Source organism: Rattus norvegicus, chromosome 4 (assembly GCF_036323735.1).
Source record: "Rattus norvegicus strain BN/NHsdMcwi chromosome 4, GRCr8, whole genome shotgun sequence".
In the NCBI taxonomy this organism is placed as follows: Eukaryota; Metazoa; Chordata; class Mammalia; order Rodentia; family Muridae; genus Rattus; species Rattus norvegicus.
In genome coordinates this window covers 128,441,186-128,460,838 of record NC_086022.1, presented here as the reverse complement: position 1 = coordinate 128,460,838, position 19,653 = coordinate 128,441,186, and the positions used below count along the sequence as shown (strand labels likewise).

Below are 19,653 nucleotides of genomic sequence, written 5' to 3'. Positions count from 1 at the left end.
ACTGAGGCCAGACCAGGGAATCTTCTGCTATATATATGCTGGGGGCCTTGGACCAGCCTGTGTATACTGCCTGGTTGATGGCTCGGTCTCTGGGAGCTCCCTGGGGTCTTGGTTAGTTGAGATTGCTGACCTTCTAATGGGGTTGCCTCCCCCTTCAGCTTCTTCAATTCTTTCCCTAATTCAACCATAGGGGTCCCCAACTTCAGTCCAATGGTTGAGTGTAAGAATCTGAGTCTGTCTCAGTCAGCTGCTGAGAGGGCTTCTCAGAGGACAGCCATGCTAGCCTCCTGTCTGGAAGCAAATCATAGTATCAGTAATAGTGTCAGGCCTTGGTGCCCCCTCCCTCCTCATGAGATGGATCCCCCTGGAATGCCTTTCCTTCAGTCTCCTCTCCATTGTTGCCCCTGCAGTCCTTTTAGCCAGGAACAATTCTGGCTCAGAAATTTTGATTGTGGGTTGTTAACTCCGCTCCTCCACTTGAAGCCCTGTCTATCTATTGGAGGTGAGGTGGACTCTTCATGTCCCCTCTTCCCATTGTTGGGCATTTTGGCTAAGGTCACTTCCACTGAGTCCTGAAAGTCTCTCACTTCCAAGGCTCTGGTGTGGTCTAGAGGGTTCCCCCCACCCCCAGGACTGCATATTTCTCTTCATTCTCCTGACCCTCTGGGCTTCTCTCCTGTCCCACCATCCTACCCTATACCTTATCCTGTTCTCCTTTCCCCCTTCCCTTCTCCCACCCAGGTCCCTCCTTCCCTCTGCCTCGTGTGATTATATTCTTCCTGCTTCTAAGCGGGATTGTAGCATTCTCACTTGGGCCTTTTTGCTTGTTACACTTCTTATGGTCTGTGGGTTGTATCTTAGGTGTTTTGTACTTTTTGGCTTATAGGTCCATCAATGGAATAAAATAGAAGACCCAGAGATAAACCTCACACTATGGACACTTGATTTTTGACAAAGAAACCAAAAACATACAGTGGAAAAAGAAAAGCATCTTCAACAATAGTACTGGTCTAACTGGCTGTCTGTATGTAGAAGAATGAAAATAGATCCATATTTATCACCCTGCACAAAGTTCAAGTCCAAGTAGATCAAGGACCTCAACACAAAACCGGATATACTGGATCTAATAGAAGGAAAAAGGGGAAAGAGCCTCAAACTCATTGACATTGGGGTGGGGGTTCTGGACAGAACTCCAATGGCTCAGGCTCTAAGAGCAACAATTGATAAATGGGACCTCATGAAACTGAAAAGCTTTTGCAAGGCAAAGGGCACTATCAGTAGAACAAATAGGCAGCCTACAGATTGGGAAAATAAAACTTCACTAACTCTACCTCTGATAGAGGGCTAATATCCAAAATATATAAAGAACTCAAGAAGTTAACCTCTACAAAAACCAAATAACACAATTAAAAATGGGATACAGAGCTAAATAGAACTCAGAACAGAAGAATCTCAAATGGCAGAGAATCACTTAAAGAAATGTTCAATGTCCTTAGTCATCAGGGAAAGCAAATCAAAATAACCCTGAGATTCCACCAATCACAAGGGCTAAGATCAAACACTCAAATGACAGCACATGCTAGCAAACAGGTAGAGAAAGGGGAAGACTTCTCCATTGGTGGTGGGACTGCAAACTGGTAGAACCACTCTGGAAATCAAAATGCTGGTTCCTCAGAGAACTGGAAACAGTTCTACCTGTTTCCAGCTATACTCTTGGGCATATACCCAAAAGATACCAACCATACCACAAGGACACATATTCCACTATGTTCATAACAACCTTATTTGTAATAGCCAGAAGCTGGAAACAATCCAGGTGCCCCTCAACTGAAGAATGGATACAGAAAATGTGTTTATTTACACAATGGAATACTATTCAGCTATTAAGAACGAGGACATCATGAATTTTGCAGGCAAGGAACTAGAAAATAGCACCCTGAGTGAGGTAACCCAGACCTAAAAGGACAAACACCACTTTTTTTTTATCAAAAGCTTTTTAAAGGAATACTATTACTTATGTCATATTCTTTCTTTACTACCTGACTCCCATGGGCTCGGAGTGTTTGGATGCTGGGATGTTCTTTAGGAAAGATACAACTTGTTACCCAACCTCCTGGCCCTGCAAACTGTAAAGAACATCATCTCTTCCACATCTCTTCTCACACAAGCAAGCTCCCCTGAGTAGCCACCTCAGTCTTAGTCACAGTTTTTACTGCATGCCGTGGTGGCCATACAGCCTCTGTGACAGGCTCTTGACACCCTTGTTCCTTGTTACTCTCACAGATAAGTACGTGCGTTTAAAACCTTTAGCCCATTTTAGGGCATCTCTACATTTGTGCTCCAGATTCCGTTCACCATACAGGCGTGTGTTACCACCTACCACATAGTTCAGCCTCTCCATTTGGTGGCTGTTTGGGGAGGCTTAGGAGGTGTGGCCTTGCTGGAGGGAGTATGAAACTGGGGACTCTCCTCATTTCAGACGCACGCTCCCTGTTTTCCTGTTTGTGGTTCAGGATGTGAGCTCTCAAGGGTCACTGCAGCCATCATGACTACCTGCTGCTAAGCTTCTCTGCTGTGATGGACTCTTATTCCTCTGGAACAATTAGGCAAAAATAAGCCCTTCTTCCTATAGATACTTTGGTCATGATGGTTTGTTTGTTTGTTTGTTTTTATCACAGCAACAGGAAAGTAACTAATGTAGTGTGGAAGTGTAAGGACCTGAGTAGATACCGAACCCAATGTAAAATGCCAGGCATGATGGTTTGTAATCCCAGCACTGGGGAGGTGACTGCAGGAAGATGTCTAGGGCTCACAGACCAGCCTGTCTAGCCTAATTGGTGAGCATCAGGCCAAGTGGTGGTGTTGTGGTTTGCCCTGGGGCTGTTTGTGTTCTGATGTTAATTCTGTTTCCTCAAGAGGGACTGCCCAGATGAGATCATGTACTCGGGTGATATCATGTGAACCCTCTCCCCATTTTAACTGGTCAAATAAAGGCTAGAGCCTGTGATTGGGCAGCGGAAAGGAAAGGTGGGGCTGGAAGTTTTAGAGAGTGGGGGAAGAGTAGGGAATGAGATGGAGGAAAAGGAGGGGGAAGGAAGATGGAGCAGAACCAATGGCCTGAAGAAACCACAGTAGCAAGAGATCTCACAGCTGGGGAATAGAGTAGTGTAGTGTTAAATCTGCCCAGTCTGTGCGTGCAGCTTATAAATATTGTAACTGAGTTATGTTTTTGCACGGGCTTATTGGGGTTGGAGATTTACTGCAACAAGGTGGCATTCCTGGGGATTATATGGTTGTCCTTCAGTCTCCACATTTGCTTCCACAAACACATAAACAAATGAGTGGACCGAGGCATGGGGGTACATGTCTTTAATCCCAGCCCTTGGGAGGCAGATGCAGGTGGATTTCTGTGAGTTCAAGGCCAGCCTATTCTACATAGGAAGTTTCAGGTCAGCCAGGGGGCTCCGCAGTGAGAACCTGTGTTACTTTGAATTATGTGTCCCTCTCTCATAGTCTTGGGCATTTGAATACTTGATCTCCAGTTGGTGGTGCTGTTTGGATGGTTTAGGAGGTGTGTGATTTTGCTGGCCGCAGAGTGCCACTGTGGGTGGCTTTGAGAATTTAAGGCATACGTTATTTTTTTTTTCTTAACTGTTTCTGCTTCATGCTTGCCCTTCAAGATGTGAACTCCCAAGTGTTCCTGCCACAACGCCTGCTGCCAGGGGTCCATACCAGGATGGACTCTAACCCTCTGGAATCGTCAGCCCAAATAAGCTCTTTGATAAGTTTCCCTGGTCATGGCATTTTTATCTCAGTACTAGAAAAAAATAAAGAACGTGGACCCTGTTTCAAACTAAGTGGAATGAGTAGAAACCATGAGAAGCCGTGAGAGGGGTGGAAGAGAGATGTCACCTGAGCAAGGATTCTAAATTGTACAGCTAATGACGTTCTACAGTCCGATGTGAGCACTCGGATGAACTCAGTCAGGACATAGTGGGAAACCAGGCAGCACACAGACTAACAGAGAGCCTCGTATTCCAAGTGGCACAACCATCCCTGCAGCTGGGAGGAGGCTGAGGCACAGTAACTGTGGGAAACTGGGCAGTAGCAGTCTTTACTATGGATTGCAGGAATAAAGAATTGCGCAAAATTAAATTCCCAGAGGGTACAGATGATTAATTCTCAACCTATATTTATTAAAAGGCAGAACAAGGTAGTTCATACATTATCATTTTATTTTATGCTGGTGTCAGAGATCAAGGGCTTTGCACATGCTGAGGACGTACCCTCCTACTTAGATTTCTCTACATATCCTGAGATTATATTTTTGCTGGTCGAAAAAGGATGAGAAATAAGCAAAGGATGGGAGCTCACAGAAGCCCTCTGTTAACTGGAACTATCAGTATGGTACCATCTATGTGTATGGTTATATAGTATCTCATCACACATAGATGATAAACAGATAAATGATAGTTATAGAATTATAGGTGTACTGGGTATGTGCTTGTTAGAATGCACACATGTATTTTCTAGTTCCTCCTGCTCAGAGAACTTGGAAACAATGCAAGCCGTGACATCATATCACACTGTCCACACAAAGAGCCTAGACCTTGGTGTCAAGGACATTTCCCAGTGAAAAGGACAATGGCTTCTTACAGATACGATTGATTCTGGGGCCATGCCAGGGAAAGCAGAAGATGAGTCTGAACAGTTTGTGAGTCCAGACAATTAAGGAAGTACAATAAAAAGAAGAAGAAAGGGAATAAAGAAATCAAGTCATGAACAAGTGATGGGATAGAAGAGTCACCTGGAGGGTCACCCAGTGAGCAGAGCTGGGACAAGATGAGTAATAAAATAGTAATGATAGTGGATGTCACGCAGAGAATTAAATAGTTATGATATAGGCTGGTACCGAGTAGGCAAACAGCTAATACAAGGTGTAATGAATGGTTCATATCAACGTGGAAGGGTCTAGAATCACCCAGGAGACAAGCCTCTGGCCATGCCTGTGATGGCCCAGGTTGATGGGAAGACCAACCTCAAGTGTGTGCAGCACCATCCCATGGGCCGGCTCTTGAACCACACAGAAGCGACAAAGCAGGCTGAGAGCGGGCTCTCATTGCTCTCTACATCCTGGCTGCAGACATAGTGTGACCAGCTGCCTCAAGCTCCCGCAGCCATGACTGCGCCTCCACGGAAGGCTGCAGCCTAGGACTGTGAACCAAAACAAGCTTTGTACTTTACATTGCTTTTGTCAGGCATTTTGTACAGCAACAAGAGAAGTAACTTCTAAGAAAGCACATAGCTAAGCTGGATGGTAGTGCACACACACACACTTAATCCCAACACTCAGGAGGCAGATGCAGGAGGATCTCTATGTGTTCATGGACAGCTTGGTCTACACAGCAAGTTCCAGACAGCCAGGGTTACACAGAGAAACCCTATCTTGAAAAACTAAAATAAGAATATAACTGATAAGTATTGAATAAAATAAGCTGTTAGCAATTTTACATAATAATTAATAATGGAAAATTCATAAGTAACTGAACAAAGAAATGAAAGTGGGGAAAGGACATTATAGTTCATTAATACAGATGGGAACATTAATAACAGGAGCTACAGTTAGTGGGCTAATTTATACTATCACGTATCTCTTAAGCAAGTAAGAGAACCCACTGGCAATCCAGTGGCATCACTGCCAACAATACACAGCCTGAACTTCATCTTGAGGAAACAGCACACTAGCCAAAACTGAGGAATGCTATGCAAAATAACTGACCATTTCCCCTTTGTGTATGTGTATATGGTGTATTTTCATGTTTAAGTGGGTCTTTGTATGTGAGCGTAAGGGACTATGTATGTGTGCATATGTGTGTGGAGACCAGAGGCTGACATGGCGTTTCTTCCTCAATTGCTTGCCACTTTGTTTTTTGAGGCTGATCTCACACTGAACATGGAGCTCAATAGTTAGTCTAGACTGACTTGTCAATGGACCTAAGGGCTTTTACTGTCTTCACCTCCCCAGGAACAGCATGTAGGAGACATGGCTACACATGTCAACAGTGCCAGCATTGGTGAGCATAGACAGGCAGATCTAAAGAGCTCACTGACAAACACAGACACACAGACACAGACACAGACACAGACACACACACACACACACACACACACACACACACACATGTGTGTACAAATGTTTTTTAAGAGAATATCGATTCCCCTGGAAGAACCGGGTATGTTGGAATTATGCTCCATGCTTATCTGGATTGGGATATGTGTAATAAGTTCATATCTCAATTCCACCAAGCAGTGAACATTTAAAAGTCATGCACTCTGGTGTAGGTGTGTTATTCCTGAATGGAGAGGGGGAAAAGAAGAGTAAAGGAAACCACACAACAATCGATGCATCCTAGCAAGCTGAAGCCTCACCCCCATGATGCACGCTGGACGAGGCTCCTAATAGAAGCCATAACATTTATCATCACAGTGCTTTCAATAAATATAACAAAGGCCTAGAGGAGATATCACATGTCAGATTGACAGCCCACCTCACATTGAAAGGGTATTTATAACTGACACCAATTGTAGGTGGCAACGTTTTTTTTTTTAGTGGCATTGATTCTTCATGACATATTATTAGAGAAATTGTAAATATCATATCTTTTGCGGATGAAGAGACCAAATCTCAGAGGAGTGAGAAGACACTGGCCCGAGGCAGACATTAATAAGCTGCTTCAAAGAGTGTTGTGTCAAGGTCAGGGTGTCTCTGATCCTATTTCACTGCCTCAAACAGAAAGATTTAGACTTGGATCTCTAGCACCAGGGAGGCCGGAGAGGTAAATCACTCAGTCGGCATGGTGATTGCTGCCCAAGCCTAAGGACCTGAGTTCAATCCTTCTGTGTGGTGGCAGACACTTGTAAACCCAGAGCTGGAAAGGAAGAGATGTTGGGTTCCTAGGCTAACAAGTCAAGCCTAAGCAGTGACTTCCAGAATATTTGGAGAACCTGTCTCGTACAAGGTGAAGAATAACCCAGAAAGACCTCTGACTTCCACAAACATGCTTACATGTGAAGGGGGTGCGGGGGGGGGGGGCAGATAGAATGAGAGCGGAGGGAGGGATCCACTAAAAAAAAAGTCAGATGCCAAGAAGATACTTGCTTCCTTTTTCTAAAATGACTTTCAAGATTTTTTTTTTTTTGTAGTTGTCAAATCCTTAAATTTTTATCATGGTCATGGAATTCTGACTGCCTCTATTTAAAATACACTCAATCAAAGGGCACTCTAGACATGAAGATCTTTGTAAAGAAATGTGACTTCAAATATGTAAAGGGAAAAAAAGTATAGCTTTTAAGCTTTCACTTGACCTCTCCTATCATCCTTTTCGCCAGCCTTTGAATTTCACCCCATTAACTTTCCCTTCAATTTGAGTTGACTATTACCAGTCATAATAAAATCAGGTTTATTTATTGTCCACTTGATGGACAGTGTCCTGTAATTCCTTTACAGACAGCTGTGTTGTGTCTCCTTGTCACATGTACTAGAGACTGGTCTACCCTAGCCCAAGAACATCTTGATCTAACTGGTCCAGGAATACTGGGATTCTCTCAATGGTATCCTCTCCTTACAGCCCTGGCTATAAGAACAGTCTCTTCACTGGGGGTACGGTAATGGGGGAAGGATGGGGAGGGGAACACCCATAGAGAAGGGGAAGGGGAGGGGCTAGGGGGATGTTGGCCTGGAAACCGGGAAGGGGAATATCAATCAAAATGTAAATAAGAAATACGTTAATAAAGATAAAAAAAAAAAGAATAGTCTCTTCCACGGAACACTCTGGTATGTAAGATCACATGGCCTCAAAATCAGATATGCCTGGCCCAGGTTCTAGCATGGCCATTTTTAGTAGTATTACCTTAGACAACTTGCTTACTCTGAAGATATTAAATGTGTCTAGTTAGGGTTTTATTGCTGTGAAAAGACACCATGACTACAGCAACTCTTATGAAGGAAAACATTTCATTGAGGCTGGCTTACAGTTCAGAGAGAGGTTCACTCCATCATGGTGGGGAGCTTGGTGGCCTGCAGTCAGACATGCTGGAGAGGAAGCTGAGAGTTCCACATCCAGATCTGCAGGCAGCAGGAAAAGACAGTGAGCCACTAGGCCTGGCTTGAGCTTCTGAAAACTCAAAGCCCACCTCCAGCGACACACTTCCTCCAACAAGGCCACACCTACTCCAACACGGCCACACCTCCAATAATGAAACTCCCTATGAGTCTACGGGGACCATTTTCATTCAGATCACCACAAAATGCATCCCTATGATATGCTGTCAGATGTGGAAGGAAACAGTGGCTGATGAAACAGTCCACAAAATCTTAAAGGGACATTCAACAAGACAAGGACACAGATGACCGCAAACAGTTGAGAAATAAGCCTTGTGTGACAGAGAGTGCCGGAGATTGGCAGTGTTGCGTTATGCTTGCTGCTTGCCTTTTCTGCCCTGACCTTGTATGTGTATATGTGTTTTGGGGGGGGGCATGTATGTGTGCATACCTACACAGGCTAGAAGTCAAACTCAACTGTCATTCAACAGAACCTGTTTTCCTTTCCTCTCTCTCTCTGTCTCTCTCTGTCTCTCTCCCCCCCCTCTCTCTCTTTCTTTCTTCCTTTCTGAGAAGGGTCAGACTCTCTCTTGACTTATGGGATTCACTGACAGATTGGCCAGCAAGGACCTCTAGTCCTGGAATTACAAGCACATGCCACCTCTTGGGAATTTTTAGAGTGAGTTTTAGAGGTACTCATGTTCTTATGGGCAAGCACTTTTCCAACTAAGATGTCTCCCTAACCCCTGCTCTGCCCTTTCTGACTGCTCAAAGCCATAGTTCTCAACCTTCCTACTGCTACATCCGGTTCCTTACGTTACGGTGACACCACCAACACCACCATAAAATTAATTTCTTTGCTACTTCATAACTATAACTTTGATACTGTTATAAATCGTTATGTAAATATCTGTGTTTTCTGATAGTCTTAAGTGACCCTTAAGAGAGGGTCTGTCAAACCCAAAAGGGCTGTGCCCCACAGGTTGAGAATACTGGCTTAGAAGCTATGGAGCTAAAACAGAAAAATGTCATAGTGGCTGTAACATACAAGGAAGAAAACAGAAGGAAGGGACTTCCATCTAGGCACCATGTTGTACCAGCTGCTCTGTGTTTTTGCTAACCACTCACAGCCAGCTTACCAATAACCAAAGCAATTATTCCCTCCTGGGAACGTTTCTGCTTTGATTGTCATCAAATATGGACATCTGGAAGAAATTCAGAAATTGATTCCTACCAGTAGAGTGAATGCCAGCAAGCACAAGGTAGAAGCACTTTAATTAAACACACGGCAAATCCCCGTTCATCTGATTCTCCTTCCTTTATGTAAGGGCCCCACATCCTTCCTGCCCCCTAAGTGTCTACACCAAGGAAAGACACTTCCTGAATCCTGTTACCACACGCCTTCTACCCTGCATATAAAAAACAAAACTGTGACTGCTGCTTTAAGTAAGTCGCAATCCAGAGGGTTCATATTTTATTGAGTCACAGTAAACTAAAGGAAAGGAAAATGGGGAAACTTGCCGGAAGGAAGATGGCTTTCGAATGCAGTTGGTAACTAGAGTGAAGAGGGGCAACCTGGCTGCTATGTCTGAGCTGTCAGAAAGCTGCCGTGATTACGTTATTCAGCGGTAATCTAATACACTCCCACACTGACTCCCAGAGCAGAGAAGCTGAGGTTTTAATCATTTAGTAATGCACTTGTGTCCAATCTTGCAGATTTGTCAAGAGCTGTAAACGAACCACATTTTTTATTCACTTTTCTCTTTGGGGGCCAGTTCCAGTTCTCATCTGCAGCACAGGCAATTTTAAACACAGAGGACGGACACACAGGATGGGAAATAGTCTTCTAAGGCACCTCAGGGCCTCCAGGCAGGGGGCAGGCAGCTAGAGGACCTTGGGGAAGGGCTTCAGGCCCACTTAAGACCCGGGTTCCCACAAGCTGGATGCAGGGCAGCAAGGGCCAAAGGGCTGCATCATCCTGCAATTTCCCGACCCCTAGTACGAAGCCAAGTGGGGTGAAGTCTGTCTTATGTGCTTGCTGTCTAGTGGCCTTTACCACTTTGTGACACTGTGTGACCTTTTTTCTGTATGACAAAGGTTGGGTTGTCTTCTCTGCTTTGTTGTGGCTTCATGGGCTTGCTGTGTATATGTTGCACACCAGTCTCCTTGGGGACTATTGGCTGGGTGGACTGTATGTGTTGGATTTTTGGTTTCCTCAGGACTTTCACACACCCCCAGAATGAATGTGTAGTAGCTTCAGTCTCCAACCATCTGCTGGCATGTTTGGAAGTAAGAACTAGTTCAAGTGAGTTAACTTAACTCTGCTATTGTCTAAGACTCATGCCTCAGGCAGGACATCCAACCCATAGGTGGCAAGTGCCCCAGAATAGGTTTGAACATGACCAACACATTCATTGAGATTTGTTTCAGTTTTATTTGTTTTGTTTTTCTTACCCTTTTCTTTTTGATAACTTAGTTGTGCAGCTCTCCAGCATGATCTATAAATAGCAATGTTGGGCTACAAACATTGCACACCCCTGGCTGATTTGTGAGTAAGACCGCCATGGAATTCAGGTTTGTCTTTTCCTGATAGTGTGGCCTGTCAGTTACTCAGCCATTCTGAAAGTCTATTTTCTTAAAAAAAAATAAACAAGCAACAAAAACGAATAGACAACTCAGACTGGGAAGGTGTTTCCAAGCACCACCCAAGCAAAAGGACCAGAATTCGGATTCCTAGAGTCCACATAAATATTAGTTGGTAGAGGTACTTGTCCTGTAATTCCAGCCTTTCAAGGTAGAAACAGCCATCCCTGGGGCAGATGACCAACAAGTAAGACCAGTGTCTTAGTTAGGGTTTTACTGCTGTGAACAGACACCATGACCAAGGCAACTTTTTTTTTCTTTTTTTCTTTTTTTTCCGGAGCTGGGGACCGAACCCAGGGCCTTGCGCTTGCTAGGCAAGCGCTCTACCGCTGAGCTAAATCCCCAACCCCCCAAGGCAACTTTTTTAAGGACAACATTCAATTGGGGCTGGCTTACAGGTTCTGAGGTTCAGTCCATTATCATCAAGGCTGGAGCGTGGTAACAACCAGGCAGGCATGGTTCAGGAGGAGCTGAGAGTTCTACATCTTCATCTGAAGGGTGCCAGGAGAAGACTGGCTTCCAGGCAACTAGGACGAGGGTATTAAAGCCCATGTCCACAGTGACACACCTACTCTAACAGGGCCACACCTCCTAATAGTGCCACTCCCTAGGCCAAGCATATTCAAACCATCAAAACTAGCCAGATAGGTAAGCTCTGGATTTTATTAAGAGACTCTGCCTCAAAGTTGTTGGGATACAAATTTGGTTGTAGTATTCTGGGAGACAGAAGCAGATATCTGCAAAATCCAGGCCAGCCAGAGCTGTGCAGCGAGACTCTAAGAGAGGGAGACGGGGATTGGGAGGAGACTCAGAAGAATAAGGTGGAAGGCCAATCAAGAAAGACTCCTGATATTAACCTCAGGTCTCCCCTTGTACATGCACAAATGTACACTTGCACCCTCCCACACGAGCTCACACACACACACACACACACACACACACACACACACACAAACATAAAAAAAAAAACCCAGTAACAACATTGACCAGTTCAACCCAAATTGAGTGCTTAGAAAGTTAAATGAGAGCACAGGCTTACCTCAGAACTTTAAGATATATATTCGGGAACTAGAGTAGATTTTTTTCATGAAAAAAAAAATAATCTCAAAGCGCTGACAGGTCACAGAAAGAGAAACGTAAGTTGCTCTTGGCTATATTAAAGCTGTTCAACTTCCCTGACAATAAGACAACTACAGGGCAGTGCTATGCAGGGATAGCATTTTTACGTATTAAACTGGCAAAGATTCAGTCTCCAAGTTTTATAACACGTTCTGGAACAAATAACAGAATTCTGCACTCTCCTACACTGTTGGCAAGAGCGAGAAATGATACAGTCCTTTGGGGACCTAACTGGCAATGGCGGTCCAAATTACAAACGCACTGGCTTTTCACGAAACAATTCAACTCCGAGGGATTTGTTTTATATCAGCACCTAAACCAGCGGTAAGCAAAGTGACACCGATGCCCTGTTAGAGCTGTGAGCAGGAACAATGCGCTGAACAAGGGCCCCTGCCACTGTAAGGCAAATAAGCCACGGTATGGTGGTGTGGGGGCTCAGCTGGAGAAGGAGAAGGCTCTCTGTCCCTTGCAGAAAACAGCTCAGGAAAACCACCCAGTGAGACTGAAGAATGCAAAACATTACAGGGCATCGAAGTTGCTATAAAAATGACAGAGTAGCATATTTATATACAAATAAAAGCCAGAAGCCACACAACACATGAATAAGACCTGTTACTAAGAAGAGGCCAGGAGATAGGAAATTTGGAGTCAGGACTTAGAATAACAATTCCTTTTGATTTCTTTTTGGTTTTTTTCCTAGTGCTAGAGAAGCCCTCTATCCCTGAGCTGTGTCACCAGCCCCATTGAATTCCTCTTCATTTGTTTTTAACCATGTAAATACAGTGTCACCTCATATTACAAGCTCAAAATAAAGAAAGTAAACATTTTTCTAAAAGGAAGTGCTTTCAAAATCAGTGAAACCCATATTTGGATTACCTGTCATTCGAACATTTTCTGGTCCATTTCATGCACTGTAACTGTGACCTGGGTGGCCAGTCATAGGTCTCATGCTCAGAGTTAGAGAGCAATGAGTGAGTGAAGGGTCTTGCAGCTTCCATTCTATGGGAATGATCAGCTAACCGTCTCTACCAGAACTGTCCATCGGGGAGTTAACAGGAATAGGGAAAGCAAATTTATGCACACGTGTGTATAAAAGACAACCCTTGCTCTTTTTCCTCAATGCTATCCACTTCCGCCATGTTTTCTGAGTCTCTCACTGGCCTAGAACTTTCCAAGTATGGTAGGATAGATTACTGACAGGTGAGCCCCAAGAATCCATTTGTATCTTCCTCCTAAGCGTTGGGATTACAAGTGCACTCCTGCTTGACTTAACGTGGGTTTGGAGGACAGAATCCAGGTACTCATGTTTCCCTGGCAAGCACTTCACTGACTGAGCCATCTGCCCAGCCCCACTACCTTGTATACAGGAAGGCAAAAATGCATCGCCAAAGAAAATGAAAAAGAAAAAATGGGTTCCTTCTTCGAACTCTGAAAAAGAACTCTGATCTAGTTTCTTGAGGGGGAGGGGGAGGGTTCCATTTGAACCAAAACTAAAGGCCACAGAGGCTGGAAGGAATGCATGCATCTGCCCTGGGTCAGAGTAGACCTGAAGACTGAGGAGGAACTTGTGAGGTCAAAGACAAGTTTCTCCACACACTTTCCAGCTCTGTCCCCATTACCAATCCCCTTAATAGAAACAGAGGGCTGGCGGGAGAGCACCACAGAGAGATGATTGGTAAAACGACTCCTACACCAAACGCCAAAGAAAATTTGTTCGTCCACGCCTCAACTTCCTCTACGCCCCATAATTTATACAAAACACCATCTCCTTTACTGCGGGGTACCTGATTTATAGATTGGGCATCTGTTTCATATAAAGGGCTCCGAATGGAACAACAACCTATGTTCTAACAAAACAGAATTCCTTACATAAATCACTTCCGACCCAGCAGATACCTCACACTGAATTTCTGTTAAATCCAGGCGCATTTTTCTTTTCCTCAGAGCTTGTCCCGCAGGTGGCTATTAAGACAGAAAAACATATTTCAAGCTGTTAAAAGACCGCAAAATAACAATAATAAATCTAGAAATCAGTTTATTTCTTTAGATTTTTTTCTATTATACAGCTTTTTCTGTAAATGTTTTCAGGATGAAATATTTAAAGCAATCAATGTCCTCAGAGATCTTCTAGCTCAGGAGGGAATTTGCAGACAAATGGAATTTCCTTGTTTCCCTCCCTAAGTCCCTCGCTCAGAGCAGACATTACTAATTGATCACTTCTTTCCTGTTCAGGTTGCTTGAGGCCCTAACTGTACTTCTCAACCCCAGGCAGATTGGAACTGACCAATCCAGTTCCTTCAGGACTACAGAGGGGAAGGACAGAGGGGAAGAAGACTTTGACAAGGTCACAGCAGGTCAGGGATGCTCATGGAATGTACTCTCAAGCACTCAGTATTCTCCTTGGTGCACACTACCCGACGATGAATTTCTATCAGTGCACTTGATTCTTGTTTTTCAACAGAGCAATTCTTCTTTCCTTCAAAAAAAAAATGTTGTAGACCAAAACAATCCCAATTAGCTAGATTTTTCAAATAAACAGGGATATAGCTCGGTTGGTAGAAAGTTAATCTTACAAGCTAAAACCTCAGGATCAATTTCAAGAACAAATAGAACTGAAATGGTGCACTGGGTGAAGACAATTCATGACAAGCCCGGAGACCAGAGTTCTACTGGACAAAAAGAGAACCTACCTGTCATTCCAGCACAATCTAGAGACTAGCCACTTGTCACTCTAAATATCATTTTGTTTTAGCAATAATCTTCTTATCAATCTGCTTCCTCCTCAGTGCAGTGGCCATAATTATTATTAAACCGGAAATTACTTTTTATCCGCTACCACAAAGGACCAGTCAATGAGCTTGACGCATGGACAAGACCCTTCATCACCGAAGCAGCGCAGAAACTCATTAAGCAATTTATCACAGTCTTTATTAAACCTCAGAGAGGCTTTAATTTTTCCTTGCGCCTCAGAAAAAAAAAAGTTTCTCAGAATTACTGAATGTCTGAATAATGAAAGTCAGATAGGGGTTTTCAATGCCAGTGATCACACAAACTACAAGAAACCATGGAATTCTAGAAATGATCTGGCCAGGATAACATAGCTATGGACTCACAATTTAAAATTCCTTCTAATTCAGCATGCCACAGTAGTGAGAGGAGAATGAGAATTTTATCATAGAGTGTAGTGCTACACACCGCCATCCCAGTCACTCAAGAGACAGAGGCTGGGGGATTTTGAGTTCCAGGTTTTTCTGGGCCACACAGAATAACCCTGTCTCAAAATAAAATAAAACAAAACAATAAAAAGGTATTTCCTGTATACTTATATATATTATAAGTATAATCCAAAATATACTGAGTTTTTATTTTGGGAATCTGTTTTTTTGTTTGTTTAGGGTTTTTTCTTTTTTGTTGTTTGCTTGCTTGTTCATTTGTTTGTTTCAAAGCAGGTTTTTCTCTTTTTAGCCCTGACTTGCTTTGTAGACCAGGCTGGCCTCGAACTCAGACTTCTGCCTGCCTCTGCCTTCCAAGTGCTAGGACCAAAGGCATGCACAGCTGTCACCAGGCTTAGATTGGGTTCTCTAATCAATGCATCTTAAACTATGCAAATAAGACTCTGGGTTTAATTCCAGTACCAACAAAAGAAAAGACTATGTGGGTTTGTGGCTATACCTTAGTGATAAAGTCTGTGCTTAGCTTGAATGAAGCCCCTGTTTATAGTCTAGTACCAACTAATCAAAACTGTAAAATGAATATGAATCACCCAGGGGTCTGGTTAAAATGCAGAATGTCATTATGTATATCTCAGGTAGGGTCTGAGGTTCAGCATTTCTAACAATGACTCATGATCCAGATCCATGGTGCAGTGGTCTCTTTACTGTGAGAGAACCGTCTGGCCTTAGCAGTGTGTCTTTATTATGTCTCTAACAAATCACATTTGACTGTCCATCACTCAGGTGACCTGCAATGGTCTGGACTTCCACGTGGCGTGCTACTTATTTTTCTTGGTGCTATTGCACGAAATAACTGACAAAAGTAACGTAAGGAAGGAAGCATTTGGTCAGGCTTGTGGTTTGAGGGGATACAGTCCATCATGGCAGAAAAGACATAGTGGCATGAATGTAAGGCAGCTGGTCACATTGTGTCTGAGTCACGAGCAGAGAGAGACGGACACAGGTTCCCAGCTGATATTCTCATTTCCTCCAATTTTATTCAGCTCACCACGTTATAGGAGGATGCTTCCCACATTCAGGGTTGGTTTTCCCTCCTCAGTAAAATGTCTGTAGAAATCTTCCCACAAATATGCCAGAAATACATTTCATGGTTGGAGATTCAGTCAAGTTGACAGTGAAGGTTACCCATCATATACAGCAAGAGTGGCTAGCAAGACGCTAACTAATTGAGCTGGATTTGATAAAGTGATAGAAAGATCCAAATTTATGTTCTATACTGCTATCTTTAAACCTTTGTTGCTGTATTTTCATTTTGTTTCCCAGGTTAATGTCCAGAGCAGATACCATAGCTTACTTGGAAACAATTGCTAATTTTAATCCCATCTTCAGATATTAAGATGACAATGTGGTACACTTCTAGCTTTTCTCCCCAGCAGCTCAGATCTACTTCATGGTGGGAGCAGGGGGAAGGCTGCTTCTCTCCTCGCTCTACTTCCTATTTACTCTCTGCCACCTCTGGAGAGCCTGAGATCCAGTGGGGGAAAGGAGAAATGCTTACAAACAGACATGTTACTTAAAAAATAAAAAAAAAAGACTTAGTGGATTGGTGATACAAGATTTTAGACATTGCCTCCTTCCTTTTGGGGCCAATCCCATGAGTTCTTTAAAGACTCAAAGTTTCCCCTTCACTCCCACAGTAGGGACTTTTGATAGTGCCCTATGTCCTAGTCACTGTTCTATTACTGTGAACAGACTCCATGACCAACACAACTCATAAAAGAAAATGCTTAATATTGGGGGCTTGCTTACAGTTTTAGAGGGTTAGTCCATGATCAGAAAGCAGACAAACATGGCACCGGAACAGTAGCTGAAAGCTTTACGTCTTGATCCTCAGGCAGCAGGCAGAGAAAAAGACGATAGGCCCAGTACGGGCTTTGTAACTTCAAAGTCTACCCCCAGTGACAGATCTCCAACAAGGCCACACCTCCTTACCCTTCTCAAATAATTTATTATCTGGGGACTAAGGATGCAAATCTATGAGCCCACGAGGGCATATTCTCATTCAAACCAACACAGTAGCCAAAAGATGATCTGAGTATCTGATCTTAACTACCTCTAGCTCCTAAGTGCTAGGATAATAGACATATACCACCACACACGGCTGTGCATTGCTGAGGGTCAAACCCAGGACTTTCTGCGTACTAGGCAAGCATTACCAATCGAGCTTCATCCCCAACCAATTGATGTTAATCTATGGGTTTTAAGTCCTTAGAGCTATGTGTGTACTTTACGAAAAGGTTTCTAGAATACATTTCTAAAAACTAATGCTGTCACTACTAGCATGATGATTGGGTACATGGCACTGAATGTTTCTTTTAATTCACCTAATTATAGCAATTGGGCACGGAGGCACTGCTTGAAAAGCTAGCATTCTAAGCTTGTTATGAATTTATGATTAAGCACTCTTGGAATTCTCCTAGGTGGCATTTTCATTTTTTTCTTCACAGAAGAGAAATGTATCATACAGAACATTAATTTCATGGCTTTGAGTCCTGGAATTATTCACTGTAGGACTGAGGCACATTTCTAGAATACAGCCTATGACAGGAAATCCTGCATGGTAGTTCTGATTCTACCTTGACCGTGGTCAGGCTAGTTGGCATTCATGACCTCCTCAAAGTCAATTCAACCTAACAGTGCTTCTTGAGTAGAAATAAGACCCAAGCACTAGGCAAGGAGGCTAAAATTATGTACTTGTACTAAGTGAGTTGTTACTTACACCAAAAACAAAACAAAACAACAAAGCAAACAAAAAACACTCATAGATTCAAGTGTAGTGAAAATAACCCCGAGATCTCATTTATTGTGTTGCATGTGGTCTTGGTTAAAGGGACTCTCTTAGTGACTGTTCTATTACTGTGGAGAAACATAACAACCAAGGAAACGTTTATAAAAGAAAGTGTTGGATCAAGGGCTCGCTTTCAGTTTCAGAGGTAGTACACTATCATTATGGTGGGGAGCATGGTGGTACACATGGCCAAGGGGCTCTAGCTAAGAGCTTTATATCCTGATTCATAAGCAGCAGGAAGAGCTAGAGAGGCTAAGCCTGGTATCGGCTTCTGAAACCTCAAAACCCACCCCTAGCAATATACCTCCTTTCCAAGGGCATGCCTTCTAAGGATTCTAAACCTTTAAAAAGTCCCACTCTCTGGTGACTAACATTCAAATATATGAGCCTATAAGAGCCATTCTTATTCAAATCATCACATTCTACTTCCTGACCCTAGACGCTTATAGCCATATCTTAATGCAAAAATACATTCAATCCAACTTCAGGGGTCTCCATAGTCTTATAGTCTTTCAGTTTTAACACTGTTTAAAAAATCCAAAGGTTCTTCTGAAATTCATAGTGATCACACACACACACACACACACACACACACACACACACACAGGGTGGGGGAGAATCCTCCATTCTGTACCTTTTCTTGTGTCTGGTCACTCAGAAATATGATGTTATCAATTATGAGTATTTGTTGCTTGCTACCTCACATTATTTTTATCCATGTATTCGCCACAGACCACTCTCCCTTCCACAATTATATAAACATCTCCTTTCTATAAGCTGACTTACCACAACTCTCAGACTTAGCTGAAACACTGATATGCTGTACCATGCCTTCTCTTGACTAACATCACCCGTTGACCATGCTGTCTCTTGATTGATGTCACCCATTTGGTCCACATCACCATCCCCTCATCACCACATCACATTTGTTGCTAGAGAAAATATTCTGACTGGGTTTTTTTCCTTCCACCTGTCTCATGACAGGATCCTGACTCGCTCACCCAAGTGAGTGATTCAACACAATTCAGAGATCATTCAAGAACCAAACTACTGGCTACTCCAGACTCATGTCTTACAAACTGATGAAATGCCTATAATACAAGTCTTTGAAACGTGCCTTTGATTTTTCTTACAATCTAATCTCTTTAGATTTTTCCTGGTGTGCAGCAGCAGATTGTCCCCAGACAAGAGCTTATAGCAATCTCTTAACTGCAACCCCCTATAAAATCAAAATATATAAGTGGATCACATACTTCCAATATAAAATGGCACAGAATACATATTATCATTCCAAAAGGGAGTAAAGGGAGCAGTGTGAGTAAATACCAGACCAAAGCAAGACCAAAAATCATCAGGGTAAACTCCAAATTCTGTATCTCCATGTCTGATGTCAAAACACTCTTCATATCCCCAACACCTTTCCATTTTCTTGAAAGCAACATACCTCTCTCTTTCTGGAGATGCTTCCATACTCTTTTAGCAGATTTCTTTGGCAGATGTTCCATGACTCTGGCATCTCTAACATCTTGGGGTCTCTAACACAATCCAGGATTTACCTTCACAGATTCAGGCAAGAGGCCTCTCTGGGCCTCTTAGGCCCTAACATGCACCTGTCCTCAGTGGCTTTCCTTAGGTCCAGAAGGAGATTCCACAACCCCTTACTTATCTCTTTAGTTCTAAAGCCAGAACCATGTGGCCCACACTGCCACGTTCTGCTGCTTGATGGGGCCCCCATGTTCAACTACCTCTATATCAGCTTTCTGTTGCTG

General features: G+C 43.2%; 1 pseudogene; it reads right to left on the bottom strand.

Moving 5' to 3' along the window:
- Nucleotides 1-13,760: 13,760 nt before the first annotated feature.
- On the bottom strand, nt 13,761-19,409 carry Ssbp1-ps1 (single stranded DNA binding protein 1, pseudogene 1; annotated as a pseudogene).
- Nucleotides 19,410-19,653: the final 244 nt, after the last annotated feature.